The following is a 13,680-nucleotide window of genomic DNA, read 5'->3' as shown; positions in this document are numbered from 1 at the left end:
CATCAACTTATTTTAGCAATTTTCTTGCTCTTAAATTAAGCAAAAACCTACTCGGCTCAAATCAAAGCGAGAATGAACCAGTGATTGACGGTCGGCCGGGTTAGTTTTCCGTTACGAGCTGTTACCGTCCTTGCTGTGTTTTTATTGTTTTGAAGCGGCGAAAAACAATGTATCTAGAGCTTCGCTCTTCGACTATCCAACCAATGTCACCTGTTTTGAGAGCAATGTCAGAGGCGAAGGACTATTTCTTTCTTTTGTTTCTAACGGCGCATTTTCATTGAGCCACGAGGCTATCACAAAACCCGTGCTGCTATTTATCCCTCTCAATCTCCATCTCACCCCTGCTTTTATGATTTAGCAATCGGTCTTATAAGCCTAAAATTATGATACCCAAATATGATTGCTAATCACTAGTAGAAAAATGAGGAGAAAATGAAAAGAAGTTGTCTTTCCCAAAACAGCCCTGCAGCTTAGCAACGAAAAATTTTAGATCCCCACATAGTGATTGCTGGGGGAAAAAATTACTGAAGGGGGAAATTGTCGTAATGGATGTCGTAAAACAGTATTTTTTTTCCATTTAACAACCCACCTAAGATTTACTTTTAGAAGTTCATAAGTCAAATTTGCATGGAAGAAAAGTTGTAAAATTTGTTCACAGTTGTTGTTGATTCGTTTTTTTTTTAAGTTTTAAAGCAAAAAGTCATGTTAAATAGGCTTCCATGGAATAAAAAGACGGGAGGACTGGAAAATTCGTTATTAACAAAAGGGATGATAGCCTTTGAGTCCACATGGGGTCGGGTCTTTGAGGAAGGGTTATCGCCTTTTTTTCTATTACACTTCCCAAAACAACCCGCGCAGCTAATAATTTGTTTTGGATATTCTGAGTCTCAAAAATTGGGAACTTTTTTTTGCTACAGCAACTTTCAATAGTTTTTCTGCATAATAACTTTGAATTTTTTCCCATTTCTCCCCTGGCTTTGATGCATAAACTATTTCACGATTTTTCGAGGATGCCTGCAAGTCGGCTGTTTGTCGGAAATAAAGTATGTTCCCTCCCCCTTTCCCTGCCCCAACCCCCCCCCCCCCCCACACACACACACCCACACAACCTCACATGAAAATCAATTATAAGGGGATCATCTGGTATGAAAACCAATATATTTGTCATGGCCTAATCAGCTCGATGCCAATTTTTGTTATAATCAGACAATGTTATTAATAAGACTAATTAGACCAGGTGGAAATGGCCAGTCTGTAACAGATTCACAAGTGGGGGAAGGAAAAGAGACCAAAACTTAAAATCAAAACGTTCTATCAACACAGTCCGATTATCGATTATAAAATTTGTCAAGAGGATTAAGTTTGCGGCATTTTTATTTTGATATTTGAACATCCGGGGAGGATTAAAGACTTAAAACTCTATGCTTGACATTAGAGATTAATGGTTACTCTTTTGAAGTATTTTGTGAATACAGATGCGGGTTCTTGTCTACTGCCCATCGGACACCAGACATGCAGTTTTCTCTCTCAAGGGTGATGGTTACCAATCATGTTGACGATACTAAACAGGGGTTGGAAATTAATAAAAGCCACAGTAAAAAGGCTCTTTGATAAATAACCTTCCCTCATCCCGTGGCATGGAAAACTGAAGGCTAATCATTGTAATTTCTCAATTATCCCCAGAAAATATGATTTCATTCAGAGTTCTTAACACCTGAACGATATTGAATTGATGCCTTGAGTTCACTAATTTCACAGACTTTTTTTAAAATTCATATTTTACATGCTATGTTATTCAACTTGCAAGATATTGAGCTGTGTGTTAAGAACAGTTGAAGCTACTTAACAATTACCCCTACCCCTTCAAGAAAAGGGGAGGGCAATTGTTAAGTGCATTAAGTTAATCGAATTTTCGACCAGTCAAAATGCAGCAAAATTCGAATTTTAAATACAACCCTCTTTAGCTAACTTACTGTTTTTTTCCGACTTTCGAAGAAAACGGAATATGTATGATTGGTGTGGATTTTTTATTCAGTCAATTTTCGGCGATTGAAATAAAAGTTTTTAACAAAAATTGTTTATGCCCATTTCAGATATGGACTCCTTGAAATCAAATTTAAAAAGATAATTCATCTTGGATCGTTTTTTCTCAAAGTTTTGGAAGTTTGAAAATAGCCAATTTAGCCATGCGCTGGAATAGGATATGCGCACTTTGAAGATTTTATCCAAAATCCTGAAAACGAAACGCTAATTTTTTATGCGTGGCGAATTACCCGCACAATAAAATTGTTCGAAATTGAATTGAGGCTAGCTTATTGGTCGTATTAATTTCGTACGGCTCAAATCTTCACACTTGATCTTTGATTATGCCCAAAAATTATAGTTTTCAATACTTTCTGTTCCCAAAAGTCTATTCGATATGGATTAAGGGGAAGTCGGAACATTCGGGGCTTTGCCCTGAAATACGATCAGTTTTTTTGTGGTCGGAAATGTTTTATTGTAACTGATTCCCATGTTGCTCTCAGACACAAAATGGAATACAAAAAAATCAAAGTTCATTGTTTTTGTTTTTCGAAATCATAGTTAATTATAATCCATATGAAATCAGTTTAAAATGATTTTTTTTTCTATTTTAATTTTGTTTTGCGTCAGGCAAAATTTCTGCGTTTATCTGATGAGTAATTCAGAAGCTTACAACATTTGCAGCCTACTCGATTTCTAAACCTAAGACTTCTAAACATGCGAAGCGATTCCATCATCCCTTCATCCAACGTTTGCCCTTTTGCTCCGGTACATCCCCACTGTTTGCCCTTTAATTTCGTTTCTCCGCCAACCCTCATCTCTACACCAGAAACAAACCATTACCTCCGGGTTGTCTTTTTGAACCCCCTCCCTCATAAACATTTTGACAATTTTTTTTGGTAAAAATTTTTCAGATACAATTCAAAAAACATTTCAGCGCGCTCATCGTCTCAAAATGGTTATATACATCCACATCCTTAGTATCAAACACATTTAACGTGCAAACCCTTTTGTGTGAATTGAAAATCGGTGGCTAATAAGAAGCCGCAGTTCAGTGAGTAAAACCTGAAAACTGTTTTTCCTGTCTCATCTTCTGGATTAGAAATGTCTCCACCATGATAGTGAACAAGTGTCATTAGGATAATATAAGGATTTCTGGAAGTTGAAAAAGGGTGGAGACAGTTCTTGATGCCTTAGGTTATTTTCCTAGACTCTTAGTTGCTTCTGAGAAAGCAACTTTTGGTTCTATTATAGATCAATTGATTATGTAAGAGTCTACGGAAACTGAAGCCCGCGGTTCGCTGCGGCGCAACACGTATACGATGGTGAATGTACTAGGTCTATACGGCTCTATACCTAGAGAGTAGTACAAGGCGGTATGGAAAGCAAAAAAAACGAAGGTGTAGTTAAAAAAATTTATAATAGCGTTATAAGAGGGGCTAGATGATAGATAATGAGTCGAGTTGAGGTGTTAGATTGGGCTATATACCTTAGTAGAAAAACGGTTAAACAAAATATTTTGTCATTAGCATTATTCGGGAGAATAATAGACTAGAAGGGAAGACTTTAGATGTGGTGATTCTACTGTCTTACATGCTAAAGTAACCTGAGCGTAAGATTGATTCGTCATTAAGTTAAGTAGTAGAGCAAACAAAAGGTAGAGTTCAAAATAGATTAATCTTAGAATATATATCGTCCCTCCTATGACAGAAAATGAAATTTGAAAAAATCGGCGAACTCCCCCCCCCAAATCGGAAATAAGCAAGTTAATGTTAAAAAATTCAGAGGAGGGATACTAGAGAGGATTTGACCCGGGCATACAAAAATCGGGACCCCTCAGACCCTTGGGGGGGGGGGGCAAGTGATAACGGTCCCCGGAAGTGTAAATGGACCTATCAGAACTCGGAAACTAGCGGCAGTTTTGGGCTCAAGATCCAGTATGTTGTAGGCCTAGTTGAAGGAAGCTTAAGTTTGGAACCCCAGACGCCTAGTAGCCCCACTTCCGGTTTTATGCCTTAAGTAAACGAACCCACCCCTAACTTTCGGAAGTGGTTTCTCAGCCTCCAATGAATGCAGGAAGCCGAAACTTGGAGGGATGATAGGTAGTGGCAAGATACATCTTAAATTATGATTTGAACCAAATCCGGCGCGTGAATCGGAAGCTACTAGCATTTGGAAAAACACAAATAGGCAATTTACGGAAATAGACAATTTACCGAAATTTACCGAAAATGGGCAATTTTCCGGAAATAGGCAATTTACGCAAAATGATGAACAGTGGCATGCTGATTTTTTTTTGCATGGCAATCGACAAAAGATACGAAACCCGAAAAAAGAACCCTTGTGAGTGAAAACCCTCCGGCGACTGCTTCCGGTGTCAATAGCCCTTTTGCGGAAAAAATGATAATGGACCTTAGAAATGAGCCAAAATGTGAAGTAATAATGGGATAAGGGTAGAACTTGGTACTTAGGACCCCCATGAAATTCTGAGCCCAAAAATGGAAGTTTGACCCCGGTTGACTCCTGGGTGACCTCAAATTGACCTTTGAGCGTTTTGACCCCAAAACTGCATGATAAAACCCGAGATTAACACCTGAAAGTGGCGTATTCCCCAGCCCAACCCCTGGAAATGAAAATGGGTCACCTTGTTGAAATCTTGGAGGAAAACTCATATATTGGGAGGTAGAGCAGAAGCTGATAAAGATATATCTTTTACATTGGAACCTTGGGGTAGTAGAGTTAAATCAAAGTGGACTTGATAAACATTGGGTTCAGTTTAGCTTGGCGAATGATCTTTAATAGCAATTCAACTAGACTAAAGAAAAGTAGTCCCAGAGCAATCTGATAATAATAGGACCGTAGCGTGAGAATTAAATCTCCTAAATAGTATGAATGAACGGTGAATTTACTTGGCTTCCCGGAGGTGACGTTTTGGTTTAATTTAACCTCTAATAGACAAATTACTTTCCATTGATAGCTAAAATGTCGGGATTGGAATAGAGTACGGTTTGAAATTATAGATTCTTGAAATGATTTACCTACCCATGAAAAGGGGTCTCCCCTTACCCTTAAGAAGTCGGAATGTTAACAGGATAATTAAAATAAAGACCTACGGAGGGTCACGGAGTAAATACAGCCTGGTTTGGAGGTTGAGTTGAACTCAAGGGCTGAAGTCACTGAGGTCAGGAATTAGCTGATTAGAATCGTATGAAATTTGTTTTCTTGGTCAAATTGTGACACCTACCTTATACCGGGTGTCTAATAAGCCTAAAAAATTGGCCAAAGAAAACGAATTTGGCACGTGGCAGAGTTGACAGGGGGAGGGATATAGTCTTAAACATGTGCGGACGGGGGCTTTAAGCGAATGTCAGGACTGATTGGGAATGGCATGACTTAACAAAAACTAAGTGTAAAGAAAGATAAGGAAATGGAGGGTACCGGAGATCCTTTAAGAGTCAGAACAGTGTTAGCTACCATTAAGAGTAGTTTATTCTCGTCAGAGAAGAGAACAGTTGTTGGCTACTATTAAGAGTAGTTGGTTCTCAGTCAGAGGATTATGATTTGAATTATGATTTGAACCAAATCTTGTATTATGATTTGAACCAAATCCTGCGAGTGAATCGGAAGCTATTAGCAATTGGAAAAACACAAATAGGCAATTTACGGAAATAGGCAATTCACCGAAATTTACCGAAAATAGGAAATTTTCCGGAAATAGGCAATTTACGCAAAATGATGAACAGTGGCATGATGATTTTTTTGCGGCAATCGACCAAAAATACAAAACCCGAAAAAAGACCCCTTGTGAGTGAAAACCCTCCGGCGACTGCTTCCGGTGTCAATAGCCCTTTTGCGGAAAAAATGATAATGGACCTTAGAAATGAGACAATTTGTGAAGTAATATTGGGATAAAGCTAGAACTTGGTACTTAGGACCCCCATGAAATTCTGAGCCCAATCATGGAAGTTTGACCCCGGTTGACCCCTGGGTGACCTCAAATTGACCTTTGGGCGTTTTGACCCCAAAACTGCATGATAAAACCCGAGATTAACATCTGATAGTGGCTTATTCCCCAGCCCAACCCCTGAAATGAGAATGGGTCACCTTGTTGAAAGTTTGGAGGAAAACTCATACATTGGAAGGTAGAGCAGAAGCTGATAAAGATATATTTTTTACATTGGAACCTTGGGGTAGTAGAGTTAATTCAAAGTGGACTTGATAAACATTGGGTTCAGTTTAGCTGGGCGAATGATCTTTTAATAGCAATTCAACTAGACTAAAGAAAAGTAGTCCCAGAGCAATCTGATAATAATCGGACCGTAGCGTGAGAATTAAATCTCCTAAAGAGTATGAATGAACGGTGAATTTACTTGGCTTCCCGAAGGTGACGTTTTGGTTTAATTTAACCCCTAAAAGACGAATTACTTTCCATTGATAGCTAAAAGGTCGGGATTGGAATAGAGCACAGATTGAAGTTATAGATTCTTGGAATGAATTACCTACCCATGAAAAGGGATCTCCCCCTACCCTTAAGAAGTCGGAACGTTAACGGGATAATTAAAATAAAGACCTACGGAGGGTCACGGAGTAAATAAGCCTGGTATGGAGGTTAAGTTGAAATCAAGGGCTGAAGTCACCGAGGTCAAGAATTAGCTGATTAGAATTGTATGACATTTGTTTGCTTGGTGAAATTGTGACACCTACCTTATACCGGGTGTCTAATAAGCGTGAAAAGTTTGGCCAAAGAAACCGAATTTGGCACGTGGCAGAGTTGACAGGGGGAGGGATATAGTCTTAAACATGTGCGGACGGGTGATTTAAGCGAATGTCCGGACTGATTGGGAATGGCATGACTTAACAAAAACTAAGTGTAAAGAAAGATAAGAAAATGGAGGGTACCGGAGATCCTTTAAGAGTCAGAATAGTGTTAGCTACCATTAAGAGTAGTTGATTCTCGTCAGAGAAGAGAACAGTTGTTGGCTACTATTAAGAGTAGTTGGTTCTCAGTCAGAGTAGAGAACAATTATTGCTAGTGAGCGAGTTGCGCTGGAAACCGATTTTAGTGATGGGTTGAACTACTAGTGTGAGCGAGTTGATTGGAACCCGATTTTAGTATCGGGTTGAACTCTTTGTGCGAGCGAGTTGCGCTTCAACCAGAGTTTAGTAAAGGGTTAAAATAATTGTGTGAGCGAGTTGGCGATTTTAGAATTGCGACAAGCGAAAATTGAACAGAGCGATTGAACGGAACAAAACGCGGGCTTCATTTTAGAAAACGCTAAATAGTAGTTAGCTCATTAAGGGCACTATAAATTGCTTTTTATTCCTTTGCGATTGAGAAATTACTTGTTGTGCCCACGAATTCCTGAAACAGCTAAAAGCGCAAGAGGAGAGCCGAAAACAGCCTAAATTAAGGGGGAAGTTGCGTGATCCTTTGATCGGCTGATTTAGTCTGACCACCACCATAACCCTTTCGGAGTATCGTGTTTTAGTGTCCCCCGCTATTACACGGTATAAAGAGGAGAAACTCTGCGGTCGTTAAGTAGAGTGAAAGCGTGCTTAGAGGAGACGACTCCCCGGCAGAAATCTACAACCCAAATCGAGTAGGAGAGGTCTTAAGATACACATTTTGAGTCGCACCGGTCGCACCATAACCAATTTGAGTCGCAATGGTCGCAAGGTACCCAATTTGAGTCGCAATGGTCGCAAGATACACATTTTGAGTCACAATGGTCGCAACATACGCATTTTGAGTCACAATGGTTGCAACATACCCAATTTTAGTCGCAATGGTCGCGAGATTCACATTTTGAGTCGCAATGGTCGCAAGATATACATTGTGAGTCGCAATGTTCGCAACACACCCAATTTGAGTCGCAATGGTCTCAACATAAACCATTTGAGTCGCAATTATCTCAAGATACATTTTTTGAGTCGCAATGGTCGTAACATAAGTCCGCGACCTCGACCCGGGTTCCCACCAAAAATTAATTATATCAAGTGCTACAATAAATACCATATGATAAATTCAATTAGAGAGTATTCCTTGACGCCGCATGAGCGAAGCTAATTCCCAGTAAAAGCGAAAAATTACCGATAAATTCGAAGAAATTCGAACAAAGTCGAACGATGTCCATTATAGTCGAACAAAATCGAGTAAAACTGAACAAAGTCGAACAATGTCCGATAAAGTCGAACAATGTTCGGCAAAAAACCGAAAAAAGTCGAAAACGGAGATCGTTTGACCGTTTCGGTCGAATCGTGAGTCAAGCTCCTCAGCACGGGATGCCAAATTAGAAATAGGGGAAGTGTTTGTTGGCTTCTGTCGGCTCTGCTCACATTTGTAACTCATCCAATGTTTCGATCATTTTTTCGGTTGGTGATAAAAAAGTAACCTCATTATAATCCATGTTATATCAGTAAAAATTAAACTATCGAACAGGATTTTATGTTCATTTCAGAAGCTTTCTAAAAAATCTGGCACAAAAATCTGGCATTTGTAAAGAACTTATTTTCCAAGCAGGAGTTTTGCGATTGATTTCACTCAGAAAGTCACTTTAAAACCCATCAACTTATGTTAGCATTTTTCTTGCCCTTAAATTAAGCGAAAACCTACTCAGCTCAAATCAAAGCGAGAATGAACCAGTGATTGACGGTCGGCCGGGTTGGTTTTCCGTTACGAGCTGTTACCATCCTTGCTGTGTTTTTGTTGTTTTGAAGCGGCGAAAAACAATGTATCTAGAGCTTCGCTCTTCGACTATCCAAACAATGTCACCTGTTTTGAGTGCAATGTCAGAGGCGAAGGACTATTTCTTTCTTTGATTTCTAACGGCGCATTTTCCTTGAGCCTCGAGGCTATTAAAAAACCCGTGCTGTTATTTATCCCTCTCAATCTCCATCTCACCCCTGCCTTTATGGTTTAGCAATCGGTCTTATAAGCCTAAAAATATGATACCCAAATATGATTGCTAATCACTAGTAGAAAAATGAGGAGAAAATGAAAAGGAGTTGTCTTTCCCAAAACAGCCCTGCAGCTTAGCAATGAAAAATTTTAGATCCCCACGTAGTGATTGCTGGGGGAAAAACTACTGAAGGGGGAAATTGTCGTAACGGATGTCGTTGTTTTTCTGCATTTCCTAAAATTTACTTTAGGAAGTTCAAAAGTCAAATTTTCATGGAAGAAAAGTTGTAAAATTTGTTCACAGTTGTTGTTAATTCGTTTTTTTTTGTTTTTTTTTTAAGTTTTAAAGCAAAAAGTCATGTTAAATAGGCTTCCATGGAATAAAAAGACGGGAGGACTGGAAAATTCGTTATTAACAAAAGGGATGATAGCCTTTGAGTCCACATGGGGTCGGGTCTTTGAGGAAGGGTTATCGCCTTTTTTTCTATTACACTTCCCAAAACAACCCGCGCAGCTAATAATTTGTTTTGGATATTCTGAGTCTCAAAAATTGGGAACTTTTTTTTGCTACAGCAACTTTCAATAGTTTTTCTGCATAATAACTTTGAATTTTTTCCCATTTCTCCCCTGGCTTTGATGCATAAACTATTTCACGATTTTTCGAGGATGCCTGCAAGTCGGCTGTTTGTCGGAAATAAAGTATGTTCCCTCCCCCTTTCCCTGCCCCAACCCCCCCCCCCCCCACACACACACACCCACACAACCTCACATGAAAATCAATTATAAGGGGATCATCTGGTATGAAAACCAATATATTTGTCATGGCCTAATCAGCTCGATGCCAATTTTTGTTATAATCAGACAATGTTATTAATAAGACTAATTAGACCAGGTGGAAATGGCCAGTCTGTAACAGATTCACAAGTGGGGGAAGGAAAAGAGACCAAAACTTAAAATCAAAACGTTCTATCAACACAGTCCGATTATCGATTATAAAATTTGTCAAGAGGATTAAGTTTGCGGCATTTCTATTTTGATATTTGAACATCCGGGGAGGATTAAAAACTTGTGAATACAAATGCGGGTTCTTGTCTGCTCATCGGACACCAGACATGCAAATTTCTACCTCAAGAGTGATAGTTTTAAATCATGTTGACGATCCTAAACAGGGGGTTGGAAGATAATAGAAACCATTGTAAAGAAAGGTTCTTTGATGAATAACAGTCCCTCATTCTGTGACATGGAAAACTGAAGGCTAATTACTGTAATTTCTCAATTATCCCCAAAAAACATCATTTTTTCTCAAATTGACGACTTTTTCAGTACCTGAACGATATTGAATTGATGCCTTGAGTTCACCAAGATCACAGATATATTTTTTAAAATAATATTTTATGTAGATTTGGTGATTCTACTGTATTAAATTCTATAGTAACCTGAACGTAAGATTGATTAGCCATGAAGTTAAGTAGTACAGCAAGCAAAATGTTTGAGTTCAATATAGTTCATTCTTCGAAGATATCGTCCCTCCTATGTCAGAAAAAAATTGACAAAATCGGCGGACCCCCCCCCCCCCCCCCCCAAATCGGAACTAAGAAAGCTAATGTTATGAAATTCAGAGAAGCGATACTAGAGATGATTTGACTTGGGAATCCAAAAAACGGGACCCCTCAGACCCTTGGGGGCTAGTGATAACGGTCGCCGGAAGTGTAAATGGCCCTAACTGAACTCGGACACTAGAGGTGGTAATGGGCTCAAACTTTAGTATGTTGTAGGCCTAGTTGAGGTAGGCTTTACTTTGGAACTCCAGACCCCTAGGACGCCGCTTCCAGTTTTATGCCCTAAGTAAACAAATCCACCCCTAAATTTCGTAAACCGTTTCTCGACCTCCAATGAGCGCAAGGAGCTGAAATTTGGAGGAATGATAGGTGATGGCAAGATACATCTTGTGCTAGAATTTGAACCTTTTCAAACTGGTGGATTCGAAGCTATTAGCACTTGAAAAAAAAACCACTTAGATCGTAAATAGGCAATTAACGCAAAGTAATGGACGGTGGCATAAGGATTTTATTGCAGCAATTGACACAAGATACGAACCCCTAAAAAACCCAATGTGAGTGAAAACCCTCCCGCGACTCCTTCCGTTGTTAATAGCTTTTTTCCGGAAAAGTGATACCGGACCTTAGAAATGGGATAACTAGTGGAGTATTAGTGTGATTTGGATGGAACCTAGTAGTTTGGATGCACATAGGATTCTGAACATAAATATCGAAGTTTGACCTCGGTTGACCCCTGGACGACCTTCAGTTGACCTTTGGGCGTTTTGATCCCAACATTGCATAGAAAACCTCGAGGCAAATTAGTATGGATATGAGAATGGGTCACCTTCCTAAAAATTGGGAGGAAAACTTATATTTTGGGAACTAGAGCAGAAGCTTATAGAGATATAGTTTTACATTGCCACCTTGGAGTAGTAGAGTTATTTCAAAGTGGACGTGGTAATTATTGGGATTAGTTTAACTTGTCGAAGGATCTATTGAAACCAGTTCAAGTAGACCCAAGAAAAGTAGTCCCAGCGGAAATTGATAGTAATAGGACCGGAGCATGAGAGTTAAGTCTTCTGAATAGTATGAATGGACGGAGAATTTAATAAGCTTCCCTCGGGTGACTTTATGGTTTGATTTGACCCCTAATAATACACAAATTACGTGATTGTAGATAGTAGTGAATCTCGGTCGTCCCGCTGAATCCACTGCCCAAGGGACCCTTTTGCGGTGTCTTTAGGAAAGAAAGAATGAATCTAGAGAAGCAGCCCTATATCTAGAGATCGCCTATATCTACATTGGCGATCCGGGGTGGGCCATACTCTGTATTGCAGTCGTAAAGCGTGTGCTGCCGAGTGAAGATTCGAGTGTAATAGGACATGGAAGATCGGGACAGACGGCTGGTTGTGAAAGCGGCAGTTGCAGCAGCGATCGCGCTACACAGGCAACAGGGCGTATTTGTATTGGGGACACTATGGCCAGATCAGTTTCCTTCGTGTAGCTACCAGAGTTGGGCGGTCTGGAGGAAACACTTCTCGTGGGCTGCATATGCAAACCGGTGGGAAGATTAACAAGCCAGGATGGTAGTGCCCACGTGTTTGACAGTCTGGGCTCTAGACGAGCCCTCGAGTATGCCGAATCACTTCATCGAAGAAGTTGATGGCTTCCCTGAGCCGACATTATTGAGTATGCTTGCCGAGCTTAAGGAAGGGCTTAGAGAGTTTTCGTTACAAGTCAGATCGCTAGGTGATGTGGCGAACGCAAACATGGGCGCGCAAGCAAGATACGATATGAACATATGAACTATGAACTTGATTCGGAGCTGCAGGAGCTACTTCTATGCGAGGAGTTTGAAAAATTAAACCAGGCGGTGATTCGAGCCCAGCTTCTGGAACTGGCTGACAAAATTGCCAGAACGAGGAGCAAGAAACAACCAAACTATCTTTGAGAGTTGCAGGGTGTACCAGACATGGTGACTGGAGCGGTCAGGGAAAGTTTAGAGGTCAGTAACGCGCAACAAATACAGGTCGAACTGACTGGACTGCAGACGTGTACTGATCATAGACTAGATTAGATAGCAATGCAGATCCAAATGCAGGGCTCACGGCAGAGTGAGTTGTCAAAAAAGACGGAGATGCAGACCTCGAGACACGATCAGTAGATGGCAGGGATGCGGACGACCACCGACCAACGATTGAATCAGGTGGCTTCGCAGATGCAGGATATGATGAATATGATCGGCAGGTTGTTTAATTCAGTAACTACCGCTACACGGCCTGAAAATCTGCCGGAGTAGGACCCAACCCAGAGGCCGGCTGGTCTGAACTCGAATGGGAATCGTGCAATGAAATAGAGCAACGTTCAGCCAATATGAAGGTTTCCTGTGGTTGGGAACGAAAGAGTGTTCCATGGTTCCCATACGTTATCTGCCACGCAATATATTCCCAAAGCGGATGCCCTCGACCCCCCATTATCAAAGAGGGAAAGGTGATAGAGAAGTTGATTCAAGTAACGAGAAAGGGAGGCCGCTGATAGCAAATATAGCAGATGCTGTTGAGCAACCCGATGGAGTTCCAATGGAGTTCCGATGGCGACTCAGCGAGAGCAATTTGCGAAAACGAGGACGATGACGAAATTGGAGGTTGTCCCCAAGCGCTCTCGTTAGATGAGGGACTCTGTAGAATTTTCGCCTGATCTAGTACAAATTCAAATGCGAGAAACTGCCTCTGGAGTTTTTCAGGCGCGAATGAACGTCCCAATCCAAGTCTGGCTCATGGTGGAAGTGAGGCGAAGGGATTTTAACGAGCATCATACGATACAAGTACCCATCACAGAGAACCAACTTGGAACAATGCAATTGATGGATGAAGTGCCTGAGCATGTTGGAATGAAATACCCCGAGATTCCTGACTCAAGATTTGTGGCTCAACCAGTTGACGACTTCGTCTTTCCTTGGGAGGAAGCAGGATGTGCAGAAAACCCCATCGCGATAGATGAAGATAAGGGTTTCTCAGAAACAAAGACACCTCAAAACACCCCTCCTCAACAACCATCAGCGATGGAATTTCGTCCAGCTCTGCGTTCTATAAAGAACATTCAGAAATCTACTGCTGCTCGACAGCTCTTTGATTAAATATTTTTTTTGTAAATAATTCTTGTCTGATTTTAACTTCGTTCTTTGTAATTAATTAATTTCTTATTTTACATTTCAATTAT

General features: G+C 40.4%; 1 protein-coding gene across 1 annotated transcript in view; it reads right to left on the bottom strand.

Annotated features, from left to right (window-relative positions):
* LOC134851742 (coiled-coil domain-containing protein 63-like) overlaps positions 1 to 11,574 on the bottom strand; it is a gene marked incomplete in the record, with an annotated part of 375,128 nt that extends 363,554 nt beyond the window's left edge. The window contains 1 exon segment of the mRNA XM_063867960.1: positions 11,565 to 11,574.
* Positions 11,575 to 13,680: the final 2,106 nt, after the last annotated feature.

This window comes from Symsagittifera roscoffensis, chromosome 7 (assembly GCF_963678635.1).
Source record: "Symsagittifera roscoffensis chromosome 7, txSymRosc1.1, whole genome shotgun sequence".
NCBI lineage: Eukaryota > Metazoa > Xenacoelomorpha > Acoela > Convolutidae > Symsagittifera > Symsagittifera roscoffensis.
This window is presented reverse-complemented; position numbering and strand designations above follow the sequence as displayed.